Below are 4712 nucleotides of genomic sequence, written 5' to 3'. Positions count from 1 at the left end.
TAGTGCTCCTAATGGGATTTACAAGAATCCACCGGGCCTGAACGAAAACAACCAATCAGAGCCCAGGAAGATAGTTGATTGATGAGTTTCATTCTCAGGTCAAATGCCTTACTTTGGGTCAAATACTGAAACTTTGGGTCCTTAAGCATCTGTATTTGACGAGCTGAGATCGAGACTAAACAATATTTCTTGGCTCTGGTTGGTTGTTTTCATTGGTTGAGGAAAAATAACTTAAAACAAGTTAATATTTTATGGTTTGTGTGTTTATTCTTTTTGGGTCTTAATTTAATTAATTCATTTATTTTCAATTTATTGTGCACATTTGGACCCCCATGATAGACAACCAGGCTAGTCTTTATAAATTCTTTAAAAAAGTAAAAAAAAAAAGAGAACATTTTACATTTCATGTACCTATAATTTCTCCATAAACAGTATATTTAAATGTCTTATTCGGGTGCCTGGAGCTGTTTGGTGGCCAAAGTTAAATATAAAAAATAATGTCAATAATGTCAATCAGGCTTTTATTTTGAAACCAAACACTTTCCTCTTTTGCCATGTGTAAAACTTCCTCTATCATCATCAGCATCAGGAGGAGTGGCTCCAGGCAGGGCAACCAAATGATGTTTGGGGAAGAGGAGCTGATTACACACATACAATAGGCCTATATATCCAAATGTAAATTTGGTTTTATCTGAGGTTAGTAATTGATGGATCATAATGACATCTGGTGTAAAAAAAAAAGAGTAAAAAAAGCACATGATTAACCAGGATAACTTTTAATCTATACATCATCAGCATTATAATATTTCACCAAATTAAATTGATTTTATCAGTATTTGCAAAGACCTTTCATGCTAAATCTTCAGTGTTCTGAACTGCACTATTAAGCTGAAAGTTTAAAACGAAGTCGGACAGACAGACAAGTTGATCCATGCAGTTTGTCAAGTCACCCAACCATTATTATTATTACATAATAATAATAATTAATATGATCAGTGTTTGACCATGGCGTCTATCAATGGAAGGACGCAAATATCACTCCGGCTCCTTCTGCTCCGATCCTGCCTGATTGAATTAGCATAGCATTATACTTTCAGATAAGACACATGCTTTGGTGTCATTCTTTATGGACAAAGCCTGTGCTTATCCATTGATCTTATGCTTTCCCTCTTCTGTACTGGTGTTGAAAAGCTCCTCATTCATCGATACAATAGACCATTCTGTCTTTTCTGGTCACAAATCCAATAGCTTAAAATGTATTCTTTCCAAATGGAAATAAGAAACATGGTCACAAAGGGACAGATACATGAACCCACTCTGGGACTAATAGATATGTGCACCATTGTTGATTTCAGTGCTAAAAGTGCACAATAACAGTTATTGTAAATATACCACACCAGCAATTTTAAAAGAGGGATTCAGAGACTTGAGGGGGGTTCCAATAGATCTTCAGAGGGTTTTATGGGTCTTTAAGAGTATTGTAGGGCCACAAAAAATTGAGTTCCATAAGTTCTTGAAAGGGTTCCAAGTTCTCGAAGGGATTTGGTCTCTGTGAAATCACAATAACAGGATCTTATATGAAGCTCCCTAGGGTTTTGAGTGGTTCTACAGGCTCTTAAATGGCTGTGTGTGAGAGGGGTTTTAGGAGGAGTTGGGAACTCTTCTGGGGGTTTCTGAGGGGCCGTAGAGGTTTGTAAAGATTAAAAGGTAACAGGGGATATCTGAAGGAGCGATGTGAGTTCTTTGGTCCATAGGCTTTTGAGTGGTTCTATGAGTTCTTGATGTGTTCCAGTGACATGAAAGGTTTTTAGGAGGTCCTTGGGGTTCTAAGGATCCTTGATGGAGTTCTGGGGAGTATTAAAATGGGTTTTACAGATCCTAATGGGGGTCTCAAGGGTTCTAAAGGGGCTTACAGTGTTTTTTAAGAAGATTGCAGGGGTTCTTGTGAGGATTCAATGGGCCTGAAGTGGGCCCTGTACTAGGGCCAACAACTAAATTCTTTACTCCTCCTTTATTCTTAATTTTTTACCTCTCAAGGGTGTTCCAATAGCCTTTGGGAGGGCTTTTGGCATTCTTGAGAGTATTCTAGTGCCCAAGAGAGGATTTCAGAGGTTCTGAAAGGGCTCCAGGGTTACTTCAAGGGTTGTAAAGATCACAGGAGTAAGTGAGATACTTCCTGAAGGAGTTGATGGAATTGGGGGGGGGGGGGGGGGGNNGGGGGGGTCCCAGGGTTTTTGGAGGTCTATGGAGAATCCTAAAAGGCTTTTAGGCATCCTTAAGATTCTGGGGCCCTTCGCAACATTCTAGCTGTCCTTGATATACCTGTGGGTGGAGAGGGTGTTAGGGAGTCCATATCAAAATAAGAGCTAGTTTAATATGATGACTGTTTAATTACATAGATTTTCCACAATGAGAGAATCTAGGATTATTATTTTGATCATAGGTATCATGCACGTGTTCTTCTCCACAGTGTGAAAAATGATATCTAACAAATCAATGACTGTACCATCCCTTCTTTTAAACATTAAACATATAAAAAAAGAAATACATTTTATGGTAGCCACTTTTTTTTTAAAAAAAAGCCCATGTTACAAATGCAAATTCTGTCACATGGCACTCTTCTATCAAATGGTGTAATGTTCAATTAGTAAGCAGTGACATGGATCTCTGGACCTGACAGAGTGTGGTGCAGACAGTCAGCAGGCTATCCTCTGATAGTGAGGATAAGCCAGTGTTCACATCACAGCTCTATTTACAGCCATGATGCCCCATGGCATAAATATTCAACATGGCCACCTCTTCTTGACCTCAGCTCTTATGCAACATGGATAAAGCAGAAGATCTCAAGTACAGATATGATCCAATGATATCCAAGAAAGGACTCTGAACTGAAGGCATCAACATCCCTAAGGGAAAATGGAAAAAGGAATTATTTGGAGTCTGATCCACATCCAAATCAGTTATGAGGATTTAGATTTCATAGTGATGATTTTCAAAAACATGATGGTGGCTTAGAACTCATGTTTTCTGATGCCCTCTTCCCATGCTTGTTGTCTAATAGTACTAATCTTGTGTCTCTTGGAAGTCTGAGTTCTTGACAATTGACCTGGTACAAAAAATGAAGACCTGCGTTAGTCTATGGACCAAGGCCAGAGGAGATCAGATGATATGCAGTGATTAGTCAATCAGTTTGTATTCCCCATTACATAAACGTCCCTGCTGGTGTGTCCTTGTCTTGTCTGCTGTGTGTGTTGCTCTGTGAGTGTACAAAGAACTCAAGGTAGTGGAGATGAGCTTAATAAATGGAGTGAATGGAGGATAATACCTCCGAGACCCAGCTTCCATAGCGACAAACTGTCAAAACTCTATACAAGATATCAAAAACTAATAACCAGGCCACCACACCTTTCCATTCACAGTCAAGAGTTTACAGTTATATAAACTCAAAATCAAATGGGAAGATTGTTTGTTTTTGGATTTTCTATGAGGTAAGGTTCTAAGAATAGAAAAAATCATCCGTATATTCTTCAATTCATCAATACATTTTGCAGCTTAAAAAAAACTGGCAACATTTAGGGGCTGCTAATGTGGGTCTACACACGGTGCGGCTCTAAGGATGGCAGAGTCAGTTCATCACTTCAGCCCAAAACTGAAATATGCCAAATATTGGAAGGATTTCTATTAAATATTCATGGCTGCCAGAGGATGAATCCTAATGATGTTGTTGATCCCCTGACGCTAGAGTTACTCTAGCACCACCATTAAATTGACATTTATGGTTTTGGGGGAAATGTTTCGACAACTGTGGGACTGAAAACCCCCAGATGTTCTCCAAACGATGACTTGTATTAACCTGAAAAAGGCCTTTGCACATCAAGTCTGTATTTTTAGTAATTTTTTGTTTTCAGTAATCTGATTAAATTTGTTCCGTACAGAAACCTTTCACACACAAGTTTTTATTCTGTTTGCTGCTAAATTCGAGATGGAGTCATCCCGCAATGAGGATGATTTTGTGGCCCTCTCACTGAAAGTAGAGAAAGTAGGTGTCAAGAACGACAAGAAGAAAAAAAAAAAAAAAGAAAACGGTTCCGAAAACTTTATTGATGTTTTTAAATGTGCAACAATTTCAGACAAAAAAAACAGACTTGGTGTCAGGGTCAATATCTTGACTTACAGTATCAGGTCAAACTCTCAATTTCCACCGCTTTATTTATACCTGCAAATACCTGCAAAACAAATGACATTCCCATCAGTCTCAGCTGTACCTTGTGTTTAGTGCTAATTAGCAAATGTAGCATGCTCACATGCTGAACTCTTACAGTGAACATGAACATCATGAGCATATTGCGATGCCGACATTAGCATTTACGAGAAGCACAAATACAGACTCACAGAGCTGGTAGAAGACTCTTAATCTGTATAATCTTTAAAGTGGGATCAATTATACATTTGGATTTCTGGCCTGTCACTATTAGATACTATGTTTAATAATATGTATTGTAATATGATTATATGATTCATATCATTTGGAGTTGAAAATATTTTAGCGTGAAAAATGTTTTTATACAAGTAAAATAAATGTCAATATTTGTGCAAAATGCCAAGTATTTGCATTGGTCTTCAAAAAATTTATTAGAGAGCTGAATATGCCCCTTGCTGTTGCCTTACTAGGTGAATAACATGCTTTATCTGGAGTGTATGAAAACAGATGC

Source organism: Morone saxatilis, unplaced genomic scaffold (assembly GCF_004916995.1).
Source record: "Morone saxatilis isolate NCDOM2014 unplaced genomic scaffold, NCSU_SB_2.0 Contig9, whole genome shotgun sequence".
NCBI classification, from domain to species: Eukaryota; Metazoa; Chordata; class Actinopteri; family Moronidae; genus Morone; species Morone saxatilis.
The sequence above is the reverse complement of the archived record's forward strand: the minus strand, read 5'-3'. Positions refer to the sequence as shown.